Source organism: Pelobates fuscus, chromosome 8 (genome assembly GCF_036172605.1).
Source record: "Pelobates fuscus isolate aPelFus1 chromosome 8, aPelFus1.pri, whole genome shotgun sequence".
NCBI lineage: Eukaryota > Metazoa > Chordata > Amphibia > Anura > Pelobatidae > Pelobates > Pelobates fuscus.
This window is the reverse complement of record NC_086324.1, coordinates 150885407-150900772: the sequence shown is the minus strand read 5'-3', so window position 1 is coordinate 150900772 and position 15366 is coordinate 150885407. Positions and strand designations below refer to the sequence as shown.

The 15366-nt window shown below is 43.4% G+C and overlaps 1 protein-coding gene across 2 annotated transcripts in view; it reads right to left on the bottom strand.

The window, feature by feature from the left end:
* Positions 1–12242, bottom strand: part of CHST12 (carbohydrate sulfotransferase 12) — a 32054-nt gene extending 19812 nt beyond the window's left edge. Inside the window, exon 1 of one of the 2 annotated variants that reach the window (XM_063428927.1) lies at positions 12081–12242. The gene's annotated coding sequence lies outside the window, so the exon portion shown is untranslated. Of the gene's footprint in view, positions 1–9300; positions 9350–12080 lie in introns of those variants that run through there. The other variant, XM_063428929.1, reaches the window with a different exon arrangement.
* Positions 12243–15366: the final 3124 nt, after the last annotated feature.

The window sequence follows — 15366 nt, the reverse complement described above, 5'->3', positions numbered from 1 at the left end:
GACAGCCCCCCTCCTACAGCCCATCCACTGGACCACCAGGGAGTGAGAGCCCCCCTCCCTGGCCAGCTAACAAGCAGGGAGGGGGGACGAAAAAAATAATAATAATAATAATAAAAAAAATAATAACATTAAAAAAATATATATTACAATAATAATTAAATAATAATAATTAATAAAATGCCCACCCCCACCAATGCTCTGCACTCACACACACACACACACTGCATTCATACACACACTCATACACACACTGCACTGCATTCATTATATACACACACTGCATTCATACACACACTGCATACACACTGCATTCATACACACACTGCATACACACTGCATTCATTCACACACTGCATTCATACATACACACTGCACTGCATTCATTATATACACACTGCACTCACACACTGCACTCATATACACACACTGCACTCATACACACACTGCATTCATTCACACACACTGCACTCATACACACACACTGCACTCATACACACACACTGCACTCATACACACACACTGCACTCATACACACACACTGCACTCCATTCATACACACACACTGCATTCATACATACACACTGCATTCATACATACACACTGCACTGCATTCATTATATACACACTGCACTCACACACTGCACTCATTATATACACACTGCACTCATACACACACACTGCACTCATACACACACACTGCACTCATACACACACACTGCACTCATACACACACACTGCACTCATACACACACACTGCACTCATACACACACACTGCACTCATACACACACACTGCACTCATACACACTGCATTCATACACACTGCATTCATACACACACTGCATACACACACTGCATACACACACTGCATTCATACATACACACACTGCATTCATTATATACACACTGCACTCACACTGCATTCATTATTTACACACTGCATACACACTGCACTCATACACACACTGCACTGCATTCATTATACACACACTGCACTCATATACACACACTGCACTCATATACACACACTGCACTCCATTCATTATATACACACTGCATTCATACACACACTGCATACACACACAGCATTCATATACACACTACATTCATACACACACACACACACTGCATTCATTATATACACACACTGTAAATAAATATTCAGTTAATATAACTTTTTTAGGATCTAATTTTATTTAGAAATTTACCAGTAGCTGCTGCATTTCCCACCCTAGTCTTATATTCGAGTCAATAAGTTTTCCCAGTTTTTTGGGGTAAAATTAGGGGCCTCGGCTTATATTCGGGTCGGCTTATACTCGAGTATATACGGTATATATATTCTCGAATTCTATGGTTTTACATATCTCGAATTCTATGGTTTTACATATCTCGAATTCTATGGTTTTACATATCAGGCCATAACAATCATCCTCAGATGAACAACACATGACATATTACACCACATCATGATTTACCAAACAAACAAGCCTGAGCCTGTGTGGCTATTTAGGTTCCCAGCCCCACTTAGATCGGTCTTAAGGTGATTCAGCTTTTCTCCCATGCTAGTCTCGTCACGACTGGCACCGCCTGACTCCACAGGTGAATTAATCAATTCTGATGTCAGTCAATCCATGGCTTTCACAGAGATGCACCGAATGAACGCGTCTCTTTGGGAATATTCAGTGTCTTCATGCTGTGCATGAGGTGTTCCTAGTTAACAATATAAACACAACCTTTTCTCCAAAAAGGCATTGTTTACATTCAAAAGCCTGCAGGGACAGGCTACATACAGTACACACAGTACATTAAACTGTAGTTCTTGTGGTGACTATAGTGTCCCTTTAATTATCATTATTAATTTATTTTAATAAAACATTAATGGGCAGTCTAAGCACCACAGCACACTACAGTGATTATGGGATAAAATATCTTTTGATGACACCCCTCAGTTTGTGTCAAACGGCTTTAGGGCACATATGCATAAAAGTACAGGGCTCTCGGGGCGGCGTGGCTAAGGCACGGACGAAGCTGGACGTGTGAGAGACTAGCTCCGTCGGACCGGGTACCTTAACAGCTTGTATCCACAGCATTAGACCGGGAAAAACGGCTGCCTCCACGGCTAAACACCGGCAGACCGCGATGTCGTCCAAACCAGCCAGAAAGCAGAGGCAGAAAGCCGCGAATCTGCAGATCTCGGCCCTCTCATCATCGAGCAAGCTGCTCCAAGATGGCGCCGACGTGGCGCACTCACCAGCATCTGAATCAGAGGCAAGTGATGTCACTTCGGTATCTCGCCTCCAACACATTCCCCAAGCTGAAGGGGACATTAGGAACCTGTTGTCAGACCTCAAACACACTATGAGAGCTGACTTCCAAAAATTAGCTGCTGATATTAAAAGAGATGTGCAGGCTATTGGGGACCGCACGGCCCATTTGGAAAACAAGATGGAGGAGGTCATAGAAGCACATAATTCCCTGGCTGACGCCTACTCCACATTTCAGTCTCAAATCCAACAGTTGGAGACAAAAGTGGTGGATTTAGAAGATAGAGCCCGCAGAAACAACATCCGCCTGCGCGGCATTTCTGAGGAGGTTAAACAACCGGATTTAAGAGGTTATGTCACCCAACTCTTTCAGGCACTGCTACCAGAGGCTTCTGAGCAGGAGTTACAGCTAGATAGAGTACACAGGCTGATGAAGCCCAGGGGCCTGCCAGCGGCAGTGCCCAGAGACATCATTGTAAGGGTGCATTTCTATACGACAAAAGAGAGGCTGATGATGGCGGCGCGAGACGCGCGGAACCTAGGAGAACGCTTCAAGGACATACAGCTATACACCGACTTGTCACCAGCGACGATGGCTAAACGAAGAGCTTTTGGCCCTATCACCAAGGCACTCAGAGAGGCGTCCATACAGTATAAATGGGGCTTCCCGACACGCCTCATCGCACGGAGAAACGGAGTGGAGAGGGTGTTTCTCAACCCAGAAGACGGGAGGAACGGGCTAACACAGTGGAACATTCCTTTGCCGCAACCAGAGTCGGCGGAAAAGAACACCCAAGCCCATCCATCCCGAGTAGCTGGAGACTGGCACAGGATTGACGCAGCTAAGTGAACGGCACACTTATATTGTCACGGCATAGACACTTATATTGTCATTAGTTCTTTCCATCTCTTTTAAATGAGAGGGAAGGTGTTTTGGAGGCCGGATCCCGTAAATGTAAAATGGGATGCAGGTAGAAATCACATAATGGGATGAGACGTTAAACTAAACACACTAAAAAGAAAAAGAAAAAAAAAACTATAATAAAAAAAAAAAAAAAAATAATAAATAAAGGTAAAAATAATAATAAAAAAAAAAAAAAAAGAAAAAAAAATACACGGGAAAATAACCGGGCATGTTTGACATATTCCCATAAGTTAACACGGTTAAAAATATATAAGTATAAATGGACATGGAAGGTAATCCGAAAAATGTAGGGAGCAAGTCAGCGATACATAAGTCATGTCCTTTCATTATCTCGACTTGGAGACTTACCCTCTCTGACTCGGTCTAAGGTTAAATCCATGGATAGGGAAGGTCCCCTATGACATGTTGTATCCAACAGATGGTACCACCCGATACTTCACCCCCCAGTGGCCCAAGCCAGGTCACTCAGACGTATACAGTATACGTCACCAATTCTGATTGCCTACCGTGTGCTTGACACGTGGTTTTCAGGCAACTGTATATATGTTTGTTCTGTTATTTTGTTCTTCAGTTCTTAAATCTTACTGTTTTTTTCTTTGTCTTGATTGAGGGAATCATAGTACGGACACATAAAGAGGCTTGCACTCAGAGCCCTAGGGAGATGGTAACTGACAGGGGGACTAAGTTAAAGGAGTATGAATTGCCATTCAGCAATACTGGACAGCATATTAGGTTGTATGTAATATAATGGTGCTGACGTTTCTGTCATTGAACACTAAAGGACTCAACTCCCCAAATAAAAGGAGACTGGCACTATTGGAAGCGAAAAGGGCTAAAGCCCAAATTGTATTCTTCCAAGAAACCCATTTCCAGTGGGGTAAAAGACCCAAATTTAATTCCCCTCTATATCCCCTAGACTTTCACTCCTGCTTCTCTAAAAAGAAGCGGGGGGTGTCGATCCTTATCGGGAAAGATGTGGCGTTTGAACTAGTAAAAAAACGCACAGACAAACAGGGAAGATATTTAATTATACAATGTTTGCTGAATAACGCCCCATACACCTTAATTAACGTTTATGGCCCTCATACAGCACAAACCACATTTCTCCTTAATATTTTCAATGCACTGGACGAAGGCAGACTAGGGGATGTAGTAATAGGAGGGGACACGAATTTCATCTTAGATACTCAACTGGATACATCCTCTTCACACACAGTGAAGGCATCTACTGAGATAGGCAGGAAAACAACCTCGGGGCACCTCAATCAACTTCTATTAGAGCAGAACTTTATAGACCCATGGAGGGTGACACATCCGCAAGAAAAGGATTTCACATTTCACTCAGTGGCTCATAACTCGTACTCCCGAATAGACCGCTTTTTGATACCTACCTCCTTGATTGGCAACGTTGTCAATACGAGTATAGGCCTGATATCGTGGTCGGACCATGCGCCGATCATTCTCCACCTGAACGAACAATTCCCTGCTAAAGGGAGAGGAACTTGGCGGCTTAACGAAAGCCTGCTCAGTGACCCCCAAGTATTAGAAGACCTCCATAGAGAACTGGAAGTCTATTTTCTGACCAACTCTCAACCAAACACATCCACAGAAAGTTTGTGGTTAGCCCATAAGGCATATATCAGGGGAGTACTAATTAAGCATGGGAGTAGGGCCAAAGCCGTGCGTATAGCCAAGTATATAACCCTCACTAGCCGCCTCACAAAACTGAATACACTCAATAAACAAACACCCTCAAAGACGCATCTTAGAGAGATTACAGACATACGAACGCAACTACAAGAACTGGAAGTGGCTAAAACAAATTTCTTTCTACGAAGACTTAAAGCAAAATTCTATGAGCAGGGAAACAGAGCAGGGAAAGTACTTGCATCTAGACTTAAAAAGCGTAGCCTAGCAACCAAAATAGCTTACGTTCACAATCCCCTGGGTCAGAAAGTTGTAAACCCAGATAAAATAGTACAGGAATTTGCTCAGTTCTACCGCACACTCTATAATCTTAAAGATGATAATCTGACATCCCAACCAACACAAGAACAGATAAATAAATTTCTAGAAACAATCCATTTACCTTCGCTGTCCACTGATAAGATCCCTGACCTGATTAAACCAATCTCAGTTGAGGAAGTTACACAAATGATCACAGACTTACCCAACGCGAAATCACCAGGGCCCGATGGACTCTCCTCCATATACTATAAAACCTTCCAAACTGCTCTTACCCCACATTTAGTGTCTCTGTTTAACCAAGGCTTCACACAAGGTAAATTACCTGGCGAAATGCTACGAGCTCATATAGTTACACTACCTAAACCGGGTAAAAAACCCACAGCATGCGCTAACTTCCGCCCAATATCCCTATTGAATATTGACACCAAACTATATGCAAAAATCCTGGCAACTAGACTCAAACACTTACTCCCCAATCTAATCCACTATAACCAATCTGGCTTTGTCAAGGGCAGGCAGGGCTCAGACAATTCTAGGCTTCTTCTTAACGTCTTGGAGGGTCTCAACACTAACAAACTGGGAGGATTGCTGCTTGCGTTGGATGCGGAAAAAGCCTTCGATAGGCTCAATTGGCTATACATGAAATCGGCACTAGACAAATTTGGCTTTCCTTCCGCATTCATAAAAGCGATTATGGCCTTATACACCTTCCCAGAAGCTAGTGTCACTAACGCAGGATTCATTTCCCCACCCTTCCCAATTTCGAATGGAACGAGACAGGGTTGTCCTTTGTCTCCCCTGCTTTTCATAATATGTCTAGAACCTTTAGCTCAGATCATTAGGCAGAACCCGAACATCCACGGAGTCAATATCGACGAACATCAATACAAACTCTCATTGTTCGCAGATGATATTCTGCTGACACTGACAAGGCCAGAGGTGTCACTCCCAAACCTTATGCCCATCCTACAATCTTTCGGCTCTATCTCCTATTACAAACTTAATACGGCTAAGACACAAGCCTTGCCAATTAACCTCCCTTTGGAGAATGCTGAGGTGTTAAGAAAGACCTTCGATTTCGATTGGAGGACGGAGTCGGTAACCTATTTGGGAGTACGAGTTGCCAAATCGATACATACTATATACAAACTAAACCATATTCCTCTCTTGGAAACCATCCGCAAAGAACTGAACTCCTGGAAAGACGTGATGCTCTCATGGGCAGGGAGAGTTAATGCAGTGAAAATGATGGCCCTACCTAAACTACTGTACTTATTTCGTATGTTGCCTGTAACTATTCCACAAAGTTTTTGTAAAAAAGCCCAGTCCATCATTAATAGCTTTATATGGGGGAACAAACGTGCGAGAGTAGCGAGTCACACCTTGTATAGACCGTTCCAGATGGGAGGGATGGGGGTGCCGCAGGTGGCCATGTATCACTTGGCAGCCATACTATCCCAGGCAGTAAATCTCCATGCAGACAAGGGACAACTACTTTGGGTCGACATGGAACGCAAACAATGGCCTAAGGAGACACTCCTAGAGCACATGTGGTCCCCACCAGCTAAAAGGGGGAAGGCGCGCACGCTCCTTTCCACAACAAAACTGACGGTACACATATGGGATAAGTTTAGAGCAATTCAGACTAAGACTCCTAGATTTCACAGATTGGCGCCATTAAACGCCATGTCCACAGTGCTACCATGGCTCTCACTATCCACATGGGCAGAAGCGGGCATCACTAGTGTCTCCCAATTGTTTACTGGTACGGAAATCACTCCCTTTGCTGAGCTCCAACAGAAGTACAACCTAGCTCCTAGATATGTGTTCCCTTACCTCCAAATTAAAAGTGCACTATTGGAGCATGTAGATAGGACCACAGAGGGCAAGGCTGGGGAATCTACTCAGCAATGCGATCTCCTTATGACATGTTGGAAATACCCCCTTAGGCCTAAATTGCTCTCCAGGTGCTACAAAGCAATATCGAACTTCCCACTGTCCCCAAACCTATCATTTATGTCCCAATGGGAAAAAGAAAGTGGGACAACTCTTCTTCCCCACAAATGGCTAGCACTAGTCAATGCACTGACTGGGTATACCGCGTGCTACTCACATATTGAAGCTCACAGAAAGCTAATGTACCGATGGTATCTGACGCCGGATAAACTTAGCAAAATATACCCAAACACTTCTGACCGATGTTGGAGATGCCGAGCACAAAAAGGCACGACGCTCCACATATGGTGGGGATGCGACCTTATTCGGCCACTGTGGTTGGAGGTTTCTAGGTTGCTTAGCAAAGTAGATATCATTCTCCCGCTGGAGTTTGGGGCCTGCCTATGGTTGGACCTTCCCGCCAGCTGGACGAAGCAGGAGAAAGCATTGGCCGCACAGGTGATACTAGCAGCTAGAGCTCTTATAGCGCTCAATTGGAAATCAACCAACTGCCCCTTTGAAAAGAACCTCATGGACAAAATCCGACTAAATTATGTATATGACATCTCATCGGCGATAACTGCCGACCAAAAACATAAAATATCTCAAAACTGGGAACCTTGGTGTAGCCGCTTTCAGTTCCAGCCTCCATAAAACCTTCAATAGGCCTCAGAGCCAGATCATGCACACACCTGTTACTAACTATAAAAAAAAAAAAAAAAAAAAAAAAAAGAGAACTTTAGGGCAGGGAGCTTCTTATTCCTCCCCCCCCCCCCCCCCCCCCATCCTGGTCGATGCCATCGCCTAAGACGACAGCCATAGAAATCCGAATAGCTGCTGGATAGCAAGCAGTTATGGTTCTCCCTCATGTTAGATTTATGTTAGATTGCTTTTTAAATGTATTCTATTTGTTTTTTCCGTTATTATGCTTTAATTTGGGAGGTTCAGGCGGAGCAATGCCTTGACACTTGCGTAATACATCACAGAGTGCCACACTTAGGGGGATATATAGGAGGCATTAATCGTGTAGGTGGAGAGCCTCGTCGAGTAGATAGCCGACACTTGAGACTTCTTGACCCCCCTGAATGCCCAACAAGGTTAAGGTATATAGCAGGTACACGTATCACATGACGAACAGACACAAGATAACCAGAGCATCGCCCCTGCATGCCTATAAAAGGCTGATAGCTACACTGTCTCAATGACGAGTTACACTTGAAGGTGGAAAAGAGGGGTATAGGTAACGCCCGTTCTAAATTGGGACGAGCAGAGACTACACTACGCCCAAACCACTGCGTACATAGATAGGTGGTGATTAATATGAAATATGAATGTCACTGTGTTGTATCTAATCCTTTGTACTGTAACCCTGAATCCCCCACCCTACCCCTTTTTTTTTTCTGTACCCCCACCCTTTCTATTTTATGATTGAAAACAATAAACTCAATTAATAAAAAAAAAAGTACAGGGCTCTCCAACAACTGCCCTTGCAGTGCATCACTACCATCCAAAGATGGGCAGCCAACGAGGAGATTTAGGTACCAACTAAATAGGCCGCTGCAGTGGGGCAGGATTTAAGGTGTCAGAAGAGTATCATTTTTTTATCAAACGCCTCCCAAACAGTTTGACACAAATTGATGGTACAACACCCAAAGTCTCTTTTTCCATACCCACTACAATGAGCGCAAAGCTCAGGAAAGTTATTTTTAGGCAACATTTCCCCTTTAAATACCAGATAATCTTCTCGGTATCAGTCACAGTTGATATGACAGATGGCTGAAAGATAGATTTCTCACAGCGGGTCTTGAAGAAAGCTGTGGATTAGGATAGTGCTTTACAAACCGTTACTAACATAATACAATAAAATAACTACAACTACAACAAACATTTAAGTCAATACATCAGAGATTGCTAAAGCATAAAGCACACTTGCACATGACCTATCATGCAAAAAGGTTTATTAAAAATGCACAGGATGTTAGTAGATTAAAGCCAAATGGCAACATTTAGACTAAATCAGCCGATTTGAAAAAAAATTCCAACTCCGCTATTCTTTTATTATGTATATAGCGCCAGCAAATTCCGTAGCGCTGTGCAATGGGATTCTAGCCTAATGTTTACCATTTTGATTTAAAGGAACACTCTAGGCACCATAACACTTCATCACAATGAAACTATGGTGCGAGGAAGTCCTCAGGAACTGGCTTACCTCAACTGCTAATGAACGGTCTAACCAGAAAGTCTTCAATCCGATAGATCTGACAGCTACTACTTCCTCAGTCTGAGGGTTAAGTCAGGAAGTTGTGTACTGGGAGCCACCAATATAATCAGCGTGTCAACCTATCTGTAGCCCCCTAACAGCTTTTTAAAAAAAAAAAAAAAAAAAAGTTACTTTTCTTTAGCCATTTTATGAATAGGGATCTACTGATAGGCTAAGTTAGTTAGGCACTCTCTCAAATCCTTGGGCAGCCATTTAGTGCCCGAAGTGTTAATTCAGTTCACTAAAATCCCATGTTTAGTGAATAACCCGGTCAGTGGCACGGGGAGGTTAAATGATTATTGCAGGGTAAAAAAAAAGAAAATTACATATTAAACAGCCTAAATAATTTTTTTTTTTTTTTTAAAGTTCAAGTCGGGGGGCGGGGCTTGACCTGCAAGCTTAACGGTCGCATGGTGGAAGAGCTCCTGCCACACAGACTGTTTATAGGGAAATGCTTGCAGACTTCATGCCTAAAACAATACCGGGGTACGCTACCCATGATGGGGGCACCCTGGTGAATCACTCGATGCCAAACTCAAGTGTTTCCCGCAATCGAGAACCCATGGTGGCAGGCCGCGGCCTGCGGTGGACAGAGCTGGGGGAGGACGGCCGCTCCCCTCGCCCCTACGCCGGAGGCACCAAACCACGGACTACCCGCTCCCCCCCTCAGGACCGGTGGGGTGATCCTGGTCCAACCTCTCCAGGCAGCGCAACCTCACAGGCAACCCCTAGCCAAGCGGGCCCATACAATGGAGGATGCCGCATGCAGAAACGACTATTGTCTCGAATGGCACCCCACTCTGACCAAGCTGGATGCCATATTCAACGCCATTCTGGGCGCACCTGGCTAATAAAGAGCGGCATACCAAAGCCCCAGTGCACTCACCTGATGAAAAACCAGCATCTCTCCACAACAGACGCACGGGCCTCCACCCAAAGGGACCTAAAAGATGGCGCCGAAAGCGAAGACTCCCCCTGCTGGCACACAAACAGGCGGGAAAGCGCCACGCACTAAAGCCAGCTCGAAGTGGCCGACAAACACCCCCCAGACCCGGCATGAAGCCGCGACCTGCAAAGCAGACAACAACAGACAAGCCTGCTTCAAAGCTCCGAACCCGCTCAACAACACGGGGAGCCCCAGAATACCAGAGAGAAACTCTACTTACCTTCTTCATCGGAACGGGCCCCTACAGTAACAGGCGGGCGAGACGGTCACTGGAGCTCCTTACTCTGCGCCTTGCTGTGCCCCGGCAGGACTTCCAAATATACCAGACACCCTTCTATGCGCTGGGCATAGGATGAAGGACAACTCACGGGAAACAGCGGGGGTACATGCCCAAAGCCTCTGTTATAATGGACGCTATCCATACCACACTACAGCCTCCCCAACAGAGACTAACCAACGACATAGCTCCCAAACGTTTTATTCTATTCTGTTTGATCGCTTTCACCTGTTTAACATCCTGTTAATAAGTTTATCAGATATGTATTGTGCCTCACTACACGCATCAGGCATCCCCACTTTTTACCTGTTGCCTATTAACTTTAAAATGACAAGCCTGGCAAATTTCATGATTATTTTTCCTCAGACACTCGAGACTTACAAGCATACATCACACAAACGTTCTCGCATAGCCACACACATAGTAATAGCACACAATGACCACCATGTATAACTGTACCCATAGGTCAAACTTGATTAATCGATGTTCAAGCTACTTCACTAACCATGTGTGCAACTATCTCACTCGTATTCAAACCTTACTAAAAATGTGCCGATTCATCGAAATGGAACAAATCAATAGTTTAAAAAGAGTTTTATATAACATGTAACATGTTTCATTATGTCTTTTATGCATTCCTGCATCTGCTCACTGCGACAGTGCAGGAAGATCTGTTAACATATGCACAACAAAAATAAAGAATTAAAAAAAAAAAGAAAGTTCAAGTCTAAACAACTGAACTTAAGTCATCTACGAACTAGACTGAGGACCTAAAATGTTGGGTGCCTCTATCCATATAGGAATAAGCAAAACTATGTGACTACATCTACTGTGAACCATCACTCCCATCATGCTAAACCTGATTGGCGAAAATCTATCAATCCACAGCAGCAGCTGATTGCTTATATGTATTTCTGTGTATAGTGTTTGAGAATTTTAGAAGGAAGCAGGAGAATTGCCTGCCCCCCTTCCACCCCTCTGTGGGACTAACTCTAAAATACTAGTAAAATAGCATCCATCTACAAATAGAGACATAAATTACACACTATATGCTGCTCTCTCTTGCTAATAATATCTGACTGATCCATGATACCGAAGTGTTGCAATAAGTTTGTTTTTTTCAGGGTGCAGCTAATAGATTAATTAGATTAATATAGAGAATATACTCAATAAAAAAAATGCTAATAAAGTGCAGCCATTTTACCCACACTGCACATACCTTGCTTTGTGGCACATTAACCCTGGCAGTGCTGGGAGTATGCATGTATAAAAAGTGACCCCCAAAGAGTTAACCCCTTGGTAGGGCAGTGATGGCTGACGTTAGCACTCCAGATGCAGGAGCACTACAAATCCCATGATGCTCAGCCCCCATGGGGAGCCCCATGTTAGCCATGGCTGTGATCTAGGACATATCTGCCAGCCATAATGTTCTGCACACACAGGGGCCCTTTGGAGCCCGCCTGGATCGCTATGTATCATTGCCCGAGCTGGGAAGCGATATTTTACCTCTGCGGCAGGCAAGCTCCGGGCACTATCGCGACACCGGCTCCATCGCGATTTGCGCCTACTCCCTCCCTTCTGGCCGGCATGTAGGTCCCCGGGATGGAGTCACACGATCGCACAGCCGCCGTTAGCTGACACAGGGACCGCAGCACCGCCCAGCGATGGTCCGGACAAGGAGGGTCTACCCACACAGCGAGACGGGGGTCGCCATCTTTACTGAGGGCAGAGGGGACCACAGAGACATGGTGACCGCATAGCAACGGGCATAGCAACCGAGAAACACCAGCAAACACTGGCCATCAATTCATATTACATGGAGAGAGGGGGGGCAGCTAGCCCTAAATGCCACAGGGGCCACTGACAGTTTATAAATTCAAGCCGAAACAACCAATTTGTAGAGTTCAGGCTGTCTAGATCCCCCCCCCCCCCATACAAAACTAGCCCTACTCTCAAACTCCCACTACTCCTAGGCGGAAGCAACAACCATAGTGCACATCAGCGCCAATACATACGGTAACAAAGAAAATAAAAAATAAAGTTACTTGCACACCGTCCGAAATCACTATGCAAATTTAAATAACTGGATGTTTTTAGTATCACTCCAATGGCCATTTAAGTGTAAGCTCACCTGTCACGTCAAGGTAGAATCTCTTGGGTGAACCCTACACTAACAATTCACCTTGCGGTCTTCAGCTAAACGGGTAAAAAAAAAAAAATATCTCTTTTGTCTGGCTTCCCCGCTTGCTGCCCAGTGGTTTGATATTAAAACATTTAAGAGCGGGATGATGGACAGACTAGATGGGCTGAATGGTTCTTAACTGCCGTCACATTCTATGTTTCTACGTCACATTCTATGATATAGATTGGAGCTCCCATCAGCCCATTTCAGCAGCAGTGATAATGTGGAATTAAAACATCCACTTTGTCAATGCCACCTTTGTCTAAACTCTGCTTATAATGCCAATTTCATCAAATCTGGATGACACTAAAAAGGACACGAACACTGGGGGTGAGCACAAAGGATTTGGTGAAAGAACATCAAGTCTACAAGTGGTAGATGGGGAATTATCACTTCTCTGGAATATACATCTTTTAATAAAACATTAATTAAAGATCACCTATAACGTTTGTTAAAGCGGATCTGTCACCTTTGGTGCTATTTGCATATTTTGCCAATACCCAGGAAAATGATAGATTTAGTATGGGTCAGGTGGCTGCACGGGAAGGTAGGTTTTACTTACCAAAAGCTGTCCCTCCCAGCCAGGGCCATCTTCTTTATGGTGGCCTTCTTCCGCTCCTGTTTGCCAGTAGCCACATCGGTCTGTATTCTCGCGCATGCGCAATAGTACAAAACTGGGGTCTATGGAGGATACTGCGACAGACTGATGGCTGAATACCACAGCTTAATTTTTAATTAAAGCTAAAAAAGAGAGGGAAGTGAATTAGTAGGTGACCTATTAACCTACTGGTATAGAAAAAAATATAGATAAATAAAAGTACACCCTACTCTCAGTACATGTAATGCACACACAAATTAGTATGCTTTATCAATGTAACAATAAAACAGTTTGCCAAAAATACATGAAAAAAGTTTTTTGTAATAGTTTGAAAATGTATCAAGAGTTGAAAATAGTGGGTTTCTAAGACCACAAAATAGTTTTCAAAAAAGCCGTTAACCCCTTAAGGACACACGACATGTGTGACATGTCATGATTCCCTTTTATTCAAGAAGTTTGGTCCTTAAGGGGTTAAAATAGTTAATTAAATCCACAGTTCTGGCTTAATATTCAATAATTCCAGTCGAGTCCGGTATATCCAATAAAAACAGTGTTTAACCCCTTAAGGACACATGACATGTGTGACATGTCATGATTCCCTTTTATTCCAGAAGTTTGGTCCTTAAGGTGTTAAGAGGGTTTTGGCTGATAAAAAATTCCTTTTATTGAACAATCGTTTTAAAATACCGTAGATGTGACTCTCTGGGTTTACATATAAAAACAAATAGCCGTTAAAGTGCACACCTTGCATGATACACTCAGCGTCCCGAGTATCTGCAAGTGATGTGTGCTCTAGTCCCGACTAAAATTAAATTAAAAATAATAAGTAAAGACATATATTTGTACAAATAAATTTCTTTTGAAATGTAATTGTTAAGTGTGCCCACAAACATATAGAACTTTCATAATTGATAAGGGAAAAACCGTCAAGGAACAGACGATAACTACAGGGCCGGATTAACATAGGGGCTGATGGAGCTGCAGCTCCAGGCCCAGGCCCATGGAATAGGCCCATTGAAAAAAAAAATTTTTTTTTTTTTTTTTTTACATTTTTTTGTTTTTGTTTTTTTTACACACACACTACTCTTAGGTTTGCCACCTGACTGGTATTTTACTGGTACAGCCGGTATTTGAGACTGCCTGACCGTGCCGGTATTGCAGTAATACTAGCAATACAAATGCAGGTATTTTTCTCAGAATAAGTGGAGATTACTCTGCAATACCAGCACCGGCCAGTAGGGGTCACTGTGTGTGGACCCCTACAGGGATAGGAAGTTACAGCATATCCCCATAGACATATAATACCTAGACGCCGCATTGACCTCGGAGGGCCATGAAATGCGGGCGCCATTTTGGGCCGGTCACCCGGTGTGGTATTATATGTCTATGTATTAGGACTTCTGTCCCTAATTTTTTTAATTTACTTTGCCTTAGTGACAAATCTCACTTTAGTAAATAGTGATGTGATTGTTTGTTCTCCTATTCTCTTTATGCTATCTCCATGCGGACTTCAAAGTGCAAAAGACAGAGCTCACAATAATAAAGAGTTGTAAATATCTAAATTTTATTCTGCACAGTTCCAAAATCCATATTAGTTAAAAATAGGTGAAAAGTAAATACATTACAAATCAGGCAAAGATCCAGTCCCAGTTTAAAACATGTATATTAAGATGATAGATTGTGGGGTTAGTTCACTAAACTTTTAATTTTAGCAAACCTAAATCCAAATGCAACGCATAGTTTCAATCTGGAAATTCAAATAATTTCAATGTATTGAGTAAACTTAGTCGATAACGTAAATAACCACAGAGGTCTTAAAGCAGCAAATGTCAGTTAATTTTATTTAATATCCCAGGATTAAACATCATGCTACTGGATCTATACACCCTCCAGGTGGATTTTAAGACTAACCATGTTTACTTTGAGGACCTTGCTCTGCAGATCATAGACATATATATTATATATATGTCTATGCTGCAGATCACACTGTGACCGATCCAAGATGGCGGCCC